Source organism: Pinus tabuliformis, chromosome 5_2 (assembly GCF_031772625.1).
Source record: "Pinus tabuliformis cultivar Carrire ecotype Pingquan chromosome 5_2, CPIR1, whole genome shotgun sequence".
NCBI classification, from domain to species: Eukaryota; Viridiplantae; Streptophyta; class Pinopsida; order Pinales; family Pinaceae; genus Pinus; species Pinus tabuliformis.
Window position 1 is genome coordinate 700617909 of NC_142306.1, and position 10365 is coordinate 700628273.

The following is a 10365-nucleotide window of genomic DNA, read 5'->3' on the forward strand; positions in this document are numbered from 1 at the left end:
TCTCGGCTCTTCAACACACTGCATTAATCCAATAGTAGAGAGAAAAATGGCACGACGCCCTGATCCAAGAGAAAATCTTCCACGAAGGAGATTGGGCACTCCTAAATACGATTCCAGGTTTCAGGATTTTCCAGGAAAACTTTAGACTCGCTGACTTGGACCATATGAAATGTAGAAAGTGCATGACAATGGCACCATTACTTTGACTACTATTGACGGATATGGACATACCTTTAAAGCAAATGGCCACTGAGTGTGACTATACCATTAACTGCTTACTCAAGAATCCTTCTACTAGCAACTCCGGGAAGATTCTAACATGCAGATTTTGGTTGAGGAAGAGAATTCTTCCTCGCCTTTGGTTCACTACGTAATTTGATTGCTTTTAAATTTTGTACATAACTTTTTCTGTTCTGCTTGTATAAATTACTTTCTGTATAGATTTCTGCATTTCTGCATTTTTTTGGCATTTTGTTGTTCCTTTCCGAAGGAATAGCATTTTCGTTGTTTTGCTGTTCCTTTTTGAAGGAATGACACTTTTTCATTTTGTTGTTTCTTTCCAAAGGAACAACATTTTTGTCATTTTGTTGTTCCTTTCCGAAGGAACAACACTTTTGAATTTTGTTGTTCCTTTTCGAAGGAACAACATTTTCGTCATTTTGTTGTTCCTTTCCGAAGGAACAACACTTTTGCATTTTGTTGTTCCTTTCCGAAGGAACAACATTTTCGTCGTTTTGTTGTTCCTTTTCGAAGGAACAACACTTTTGCATTTTGTTGTTCCTTTCTGAAGAAACAACATTTTCGTTGTTTTGCTATTCCTTTCCGAAGGAACAATGCTTTTGAATTTTGTTGTTCATTTCCAAAGGAACAACATTTCCGCCTTTTTGTTGTTCCTTTCCGAAGGAACAAAACTTTCACGTTTTGTTGTTCATTTTCGAAGGAACAACACTTCCGCATTTTTGTTATTCCTTCGAAAACGAACAAAACTTTCATTTTTGTTGTTCCTTTCCGAAGGAACAGCACATCCGCGCTTTTGTTGTTCCTTTCCAAAGAAACAACACTTTCTTTTTTCGTTGTTCCTTTCCGAAGGAACAACCCTTTCATTTTTCGTTGTTCCTTTTCGAAGGAACAACACTTTCATTTTTTTTTGTTGTTCCTTTCTGAAGGACAAACACTTTCGTTCTTTCGTCGTTCCTTTCCAAAGAAACAACATTTCCACATTTTTGTTTCGCACTTGCTTTATTTGATGTTCCAATTAAGGAACAGCTGTTGTTCCTCTTAAGGAACAACTGTTGTTCCTCTTAAGGAACAACAATTTCAAGTATGTTTTTCTTTTGCTTTCTGTTCCTCTTAAAGGAACTACGGTTTTTGAGTGCAAATATTCTTTTGTTGTCCCTCTAAAGAAACATCAGTTGTTCCATCTAAAGAACAACACTTTTTGAGTGCATTTTTTTTTTTTGTGTATGTGTGCTTCACCATTTAGAGGATTTTTGTGAGCAATGGTCATTTAAGGCAAAACTATACATTTATGCAAGAATACAAAAACTAGAGGATATTGAAATCAGCAAACCAAAGAAAAATCGTTATCTTTAAAGAAATTGCTTTGAATTGATAAGAGAAAAGAGGAAAGGACATAACTATTTATATCACTTTGTTGTCTTTATTTTCACTAATACCAATTAGATTGATTATTTTTATCATGATGGTTCTTCCTAAATCCCCATAATTCTCTTTGATCATTATTATTGAATAAGAATAAGAGCATATTTTCCTCTATTGAGATGTTCAGAGTTCTTCCACCATCCCTACTCTTAAGGAGTGTTGAGCCACCCTCTGTATATAAATAGGAAAGTGCTATATAAAAGAAAATAAGAAAAAAGAAAAGATACATATCTATATGATTACTAACATGATTTGTTAGATGAAGGATAGGGGATCTCATCAAGAGCCAACCTACCACGATCATAAGGAAGAAAGTGAAGTGGCATTCCCACTATGGCCACCACACCAGGGATATGATCCAAGAGGCACATCAGAAAAATAAAAAGTCCTTGGAACAGGAGGTCTCATCATAAGCCGGCCTGTCCACCTTTCAATCCTTCCTGGTGAATGGCATTGTGATTCATCTGGTTACCAAGTCAGCACGATGGCCTCCATTCTGACATCACAAAACACTTTCCTAGGCATACACAAAGGATTATGGTTCCAAGGATGAAATAAGCAACTATGTCAAGGTTATGGACACCTGTGGGCAACAGAGCTCTACTGATGGTATTGAAGTCATATTGTTTTACACTAATAGTCATTATAAACTCTTCTTCTCATATCTTTATAGTGATTTCAAATGAGATTATGTCATATAACCCTTTCAAACATTTGATACTTGAAAATCATTTACAAATAAATCATGATGGTTAAAGTGGATAATGACCACGTAAGAACTTTTACTCACGTTAGTTGTCATATCCTCTATTTTTCACATCATATCACGACATTTCCATATTTATTAGCGATTTCCATCATAAGCCTCGATTTTAGTAATCCGCTCATTTTTGTAAACATGTCATCAATCTATACGTTGTTCCTTTATTCCATTGTATGATTGCAATTCAGCATGCTGCTCCTTTATTTGTCGGCCGAGGACGGCCTATCACATTTTAGGGGGGTGCGAGTGATCTCCATAATTCACTGGCATACATGTCAGCTCATTATTCGGAGGTATTATGACTTCATCAAAACTCGAGAATAGCAAGTCTAACGGTATTGTATTTCCCAATATGCATGGCTTGCTGTTCCAACGCCATTTCCGTGTTTTTCTTTGTAAAAATTAACAGTGAGTTAAAGTTTGAACAGTTTTTTGTTCCATCATCTTCTCTGTGTTTTTTTTTAACAGTGAGCTAAAAATTTGAACAACTTGTTGTTCCATCGCCATCTCTATGTTTTTTACAGTGTGCTAAGCTTAAACAACGTGGGAGGAAGATCAATTCGCAGTGAGCCACAGGTGTTAATGATCTCTGACGCTGCATGCGAAATCTTAGTAAGGGCGGGATGGATAGCCTACCTTAGCCGTCTACAACTATCTAACGAGACAGTGGCAATTGAATTTCTGCAGAATTTGCAGGAAAATCATTCCATGGTGAGAGGGAGACAAATAGTAGTAACGAATGAGATAATTGTTAAAATTTCGGGACTGCCAGCCATTGGAACTATATGGACCCTCAAAAGGGTGAGACTACAAGATGCCATACCATCTTCCGGGACGAAGGCCAGAACCTTACTGTTAAAGGAAAAGGAACCCTACTGGTAAGTTTGGGAGAGCCTTAGACAGAATTGGTGAGAATTATCCAAAGCTACATCACTTGCAATGGCAGAAAAGACGTGGTAATACCACGCCATCTCAAACTGTTAGCCATATTAAAACAATAATGTGTTGTGAATTTGCCTGCGTTCTTAACTTTTTTATTGCATGATGTTGCCCGAAGTATAATAAAATCTCGCCATGTAGAATCAGTAGTAAGCCATCATGGTTTAATTTGCTTGATAGTCAGTTACAGTCTTTCCCAATAGTAGAGTAATTGGGAAGAATTGATTTTCTCAATAGATGGGGGACTGGCCTTGCCAGCCCCAAAACGAAAACACATTGCTAGCACATCAATTAGACCATCGAAACGAAGACAATCTGTCAGATTGGCAAGAAGTAGAGAAATGCTGGGAAATTCCCATGGAAACAGTGGCCAGTCTGTGGAAATACACGACTCGGAAGATAAGCAACCCCCACAACTTGAAGGAGGGGAAATTGAAGAAGAACTAGAAGAAAACGAAGAAGAATAACTAGAAGAGGAAACTGAGCAATCCGGTCAAGAAGAAGGGGAGGAAGCAGAACAACACAGTGAAAGTCCACTACAAAAACTTATGTAAGAAGATGAATTGGCCCAAATTTTGGCCAATATGGGTGAGTATGTCCAACCTCACATCCCACTCAACCCCCATACTAAAGAAGGGCCACAGGAACACTCTGCTCATGATAAGAGTGCATCTGAGGAGACGTGTGACGAGGAGGAAGAAGAAGAACAATCCTAGGAACACTCTGCTTATGATAAGAGTGTATTTGTGGAGATGGGTGATGAGGAGGAGGAAGAAGAACAATCTTAGCAACATTCTGTTCCCAGTCATAATACACTTGAAGAAATGCACGATGAAGAAGAAGTAGAAGAAGAAGTTGCCTAGGAGACAGCAGAACAAACCAGGGTTTCTACCCCTGAAAAACATGATCAACAGAACACTGAAAAAGCGTTCCAAGAAGGAAACATGGAAATTGGCCAACGAGAGGGTATAATCCCTTAAGTACAAAGCCCGGGCCCAAGAAAAGAAACAATTGTTCCTTCTAAGAAAACAAATGAAATTAAAAAGTTGCAAAAGGAACAACAGAGATTGCTTAATTTAATTAAACAACTTCAACAACAAATAAGAGTCCTAAAAATGGGGAAAAGCTCAAGAAGAACTCCTGGGTCAAAGCGTGCAGCCACCCGAGAAAAATCCCATAAGAAAAATACCAAGAGGACTCAAGTCAAACCTGTTATTCAGGACCACAAGAAATAGCATCTGGTTGTTACAAATGCAGAAGAACAAACAAAAAACACACCAGTTTGTGATAAGGAAGTCCAGATAGAGGCAGTGTCCTCCAGCATTACGACCAACTGGACAGTTCGTGAGAAGAAAACACAGACCATAAAAACCAAATGTCGTAATAAGAAGATCCAAGTATATCTCCATATTGTTGGGAAAAGTATCCATTCAGAATGCCCCTATCCCACTCTAAGGTGTGATAGTGCCTTAGCAACAAACAAGGAAAACCACTTGAGTATTCTTCTTTATGAGACGTAAATGAGGAGGAAGGATGTAACTAACCTGTTTCTTTCGCTAGTTTGTTGATCTAATCACTCCTCTCTTCAATAGCTCCCAGCTCCCTGCTCCCTTACCGGCCCAGCTTCACCGAATTCCTGTAAGATCATAAGAGAGAGAAACTACACGAAGATATAGATATACATTCATAAAAAGCTCAGGATCGGATTAAGCTAAACATGCAAATATAACAAAACATCATTGATACACAGCATGTAGGAGAAACTCAAATAGTTTATTGATATGATAATAAAGTCCAAGAGGAGATACAACCAAGTGAGTCCCGATCCAACATCTACCTCCCAGCAAAGGAATCCCTTCCTCTCCTCCAACAAAGCATAAATCACCCAATGTACTAATCTCAATCTCAAACCAACAGCAATTCTCTGGAAAGTACAAAATTCCAGCCTCTGGATCTCTGGGATGAGGGATCCATATATAGATGTAAGCAGAGAGGATGAGTCAGCTTATGTTTTGACTTGTGGCTTCTCTCTGTCAGTTCTTGCTTCCACTTGGAGGCTGAGAGCCTCTTACTCATCATTGGTCGAATTCATTGAGGCAAGTGTCATTGAGGAAGATTCTGGAAGCTTCCAGTGTCTGTACACCTCGCGGAATGATACTGCCATTTGGCATTTCTCACTCAGCGCACACTGGTAGTGAATTTAGGTGCGTTGCAACACACCTAGCTAGTGTACTGGGGTGCATTGCAACGCAGGCAGCTAGTAGAGCATCTAAATTGATCCTGAATTGACTGTTTCTGAGTGGTTTTTGGTGGAGAACTTCTGGGAGAAGCTGTCATTGGTTGACCTTGTTCCTTTAGGGGTAGGAACAACACTTTTAGGGACTTTGCATCCCTTGGATTATGGACATTTCATGCTCAATGTTGTAAGGCATAAAAATGTCTATAACAGTTGCCCCCTAAAGTATGAGGTCGTTTATCGGGGGAAATGCTTTATTAGGAGGATCCGAAGTTCATTCAATGCTGGGAGGAGACCTGTAATAAGATACAATATAATACATTATTTTTCATACTATTTTCATGATCTAGCTGAGGCGGGCATTCCCATGCTCAGCTTTATAAATTCATTTTTATGTACATAGGATAGACAATCGTCTGATGGTAGACTGATGATCCTGCTGAAATCATCATCCCTTTGGTAGGATGATTATCTGTGCTGCAATGTTGTACATGTCAATGTCTTTGTTTTTCCTGAATATATATCGTGGCCCGGATGGATGAAACTAGATCCGGGGTCTTCAATCTCGTCCGATCTTCACTCTAAGTACAAGTCGATCCAAGTGAGAAATGTTTTGAAGTCGAACATGGAAAGACATCGCTTGATTACCAGTCGATGATGTAAACTGTTAACAAGCGCGAGAGGAATCACCGATAATGATAATGACCCTCAAGGTACTACAGTACAATTCACGTGGTGTGAATAAAGGACTTGGCGTCGAACACCACGCAAAATCTTTCGGTCGAAGGTCATTGATGTATACCTGTTGCCAGAAGTGAGAAACTTTCCATTGAGGCATGCAAGCTTCAAAGTACTGAAGGGGGTGTTCCTAGATCAACTTCTTGGATAATGAGCTGATGTCGACAAGAAGCGATCCGTCAAAAGAGGGCCTTAATGTATCCCACATCAGTGACACGGAACGGAGCAAATGATTTTGATGGAGGTGAAAACAATCTGATGATATATGGTTCAGGGTGGCGGTCATGAAAGAATGAAATATAATGTATGGTAGTGGATGGGACACGGGTGACTTCTCTGGATGACTTCTCTTGAACATATCGGCGACACTTATATGATGGATTGGTATCATTTACCCCGAAGATGGATGGTATGGCGAGACCATGGTGATGTGACTGGTGAATGAAACAACCCAACCCGACTCAGGCACGGAGTGGAAGTGTCATGTTCAAGAGCGACTTGCTACCAATAAAGGTTCTTTGAGTTTCTTCCCAATTTTCCCCCAGTCATTGCTGACCAGTACCTCTTTATTTTTGTCAAGCTTGAGGAGGATAACATATGCTTGTTCTATAATTTTCCCTTCGGGAAAACCCATCGCTATGTTTTAACGAGTCTAGCGATAGTGAAACTCGTTCTCGTCTAAAGACAAGTTTGTCGCTATTAATGTTTTTAACGAGTCTAACGACAAAGATAACTCGGTCCTTTTCATTTTTAGAGAGTCTGAAAAGGTACGTAAAGTTAACTCCGAAATTCCTTTTACATCATCTAATCCCTTAAGTCCGAAAAAGTATAAAACAATACAGAAGGGATGAATTTTCGATAGTTTTAACGAGCCGAACAAAACAAGTGCTCGATCTTTTTGTGCAATAATCCCTCAGGTCCAAAAAGATTAAAATATAGACGAGGGATAGCTCTTCCTGTCACTTTAACAAGCTGGAAGGCCAAAACTCGGCAATCTTTTCATATTTTACGAGTCAGATGAAAAGAGCTTAAAGAAGACTCGTCTTTTGAGGAACGAGTGATAAAACGGATAACAGCTGATTCCAGGTAAGGGTTGGAATTTTCCAATCACAGCAGTGTCACAAGGATGGCTAGTGAAATCACTCTTCGCAACTGTTCCTCAAAATGGGTAAACAATCAAATGGAGGTGAATGATCGGCCAATGGAAAAGTGGAGGTGACGGTGCAAACACGACCAAGGCTTTAATGGCTGATAATATTACATTCACGGTGGTCATTTACCAGAGGATAGTTCATTTTTTAACGAGCTTAAACGCGTATTGAAACACTTGCTTGATCTTATGTTTATTTTTTAACGAGCATGAACTATGTGCTAAAACTGCTCGATCTTATGTTTATTTTTTAACGAGCATGAACTATGTGCTAAAACTGCTCAATCTTATGTTTATTTTTCAACGAGCATGAACTATGTGCTAAAACTGCTCGATGCGGGTTTATTTTTTAACGAGCTTGAACCCTGCAGTAACACTGCTCATGATAAGTTTGTATGCCCCCAGCATAATAATGCAAATCGAGGTGCATGCCCCCCAAGCTTCATTGCATTCAACTTGGTGGTTGGAATGAAGGTTTACCTTTGAGATTTGAAAAGGGGATTTGTTTCATTTTTTAATGAGGTTGACACAGTAAAAGAACTATCCTCATGACTCCTTGTTTCATTTTTTAACGAGGTTGACACGAGATAAGAACCGTCCTCGGAGTCCAAATCCATCAAATATAGAAGGTTTCATATTCCACTGTGGCCACTTCCGCTAGGTTACTCGGAGGCGGTAGGGCAAAAGTACCCATTAAGGCAGGGTCTTTTAGGAGACCTACTCCGATATTTTTGAGCGAATGATTGCTTCCATGGATCATTGGAATGCTTCCCGTAACTTGTGAACCATTGGGGAGGAAGTTTTGCTGATCGACGATTGTAATTCCTCCTTGGAAGGGAAATGCAATTTTCCTGAAGTAGGTCGACACAACTGCAGCCATGGCATATATCCAGGGTCTTCCCAATAGGATGTTGTAATCAAGGTTTCCGTCGATTACTTCAACATCAATTTCTACTGTTTTCCCTCCTAGTTCAACTTTCAAGTTACTTAGGATACCATATGGGGTATATGTCCTTCCGTCGAATGCTTTTAATGTTGTCGCAGATTGTGACAAGGTTGGAGATCCTAAATTTTTCCAGCAACTCGTCGACATAATACATGTAGATGCCCCCTCATCAATAATTGTTCGATGAACAGTTTTGTTGAGGGCTTTCACTTGAATAAGGAAAGCTAGTTGAGCTGGTAACTGAGGGTCATATCCTTTATGATTGAAGGATACAAGATTGTAACCCTTTGGATCAACCCCACCAATGGCTGATAACAAGGCCTGCCTTTGGGATGGGCAATTTTGTAGTACTTCAAGAGTCGACATAGCGGATGGCGATTGGGCCAAATCTTCCACTATGTTATAATGCTGCGCCATTCTAGCGCGGGGATTAAATGTCGACTTGTGTACTACTCCCTTTGGCGGTTTTATTGTTAATTCAGGAATGATGGGTGGCACAACTTCCGTCGAAGTTGTTGTCGAACTACTTGGTTGATCTTTATCCTTGTCGTTCGACAGCTGCGGATTCCCGTAATCTTTGTTCCTTGTCGAAATCAAAGCATCATTTTGCTGTTTCGAAATCGACAACATTAGCACTTGCGACGGGGAAGCATTTCCACTATCAACCAAATTTTTTCTTGGATTTGGAAACGGATCAGTTAACACAGCTGAGGTTTTCGAACTCTTAAAGAATCTTTTAAGCTCAACTCTGTGTGGACAATCTGCGGTCCAATGATCCCCATCACATATATAGCATGGATTTTTCGGTTTCCTATTTCCAGGAGGGTTTGAAGAAGATTTTTCAAGTGATGAGTCATCCTGTTTCTTCTTCTTCCCTTTGCCTTGATTCTTCTTGCTTCCTGGTTGTTTGGTTTCTTTGCCTTTATCTGCTGATACGACATTTACTTCCGAAGCAAGAATTTCGTCTTTTGCATTTTGATCTGAAATCTTTCGGGCCTTCTTGGACGTAGCCTTTGTCGATTTCGCGTTTGTCGTGCCAATCACGCCATCGTCGGCGTGAGAGTCATTGTTTGATTTAGGAGGAGGGGGAATTGAGAATTCCGGTCTAGGGGCGTCAGGTATTTTGTCGTAGAGCATGCCACACTGAGTATAGACCAAGTCTAGATATTGCGCACGAGCGATAACTTGCTCTTCTGTTACGACTCCCCCCTTCCCCACATCTTCCGTTATGGCAGGAAGTAACGACTTGATAAACCATTCAACTAATAGCTGATCGGGAACGTACGTTTTTACCATCCTACGACGACGTCGCCACTCATGTATATGATCAGATATGTGAGTGGCCGTTGTCTGTTTGAAGTTGGTTAAGATTTTCGTTCCCGTTTCATACCTTATCGGTAATTGAAAATGGGTTAAAAAGGTTGTGGCTAAGGTACTGAAGTTGTCGAACGAAGCTCTAGACAATTCAATATACCATTTTGCCGCTGGACCCGTTGACGTCCTCTGAAAAAGGCGAAGCCTTATCGAATCACCGTTTAGGGTGTTTGATGAACACCATAGATGAAATGTCATCACGTGATTCGATGGGTCTTCACCCGGATTTCCATTAAATTTAGGAATATCTGATGGAAGTTTATGAGGAATCGCTGGCCACCAAGGGGCGTAAGCAATTGGATCTTTTGTTAACCGATGTAAATCAGGTAACTCTAAAGTTGCCACGAATGGTAACTGTTGGTTCAGGTTAGGTGAAGCATACCCAGGATATGATGGAATTGCCTGAGCAGTTGGCCTTTGCATACCAGCATAATGTAGTTGATGCTGGTACGACTGATACAGTTGGTGGACATGACCACTATAAAGTGGTTGATTTTGACCGTTTTGAATGTACGGCTGTCCACTGTTCGCAAAGATCTGCTGCTCAGAACCTTGGT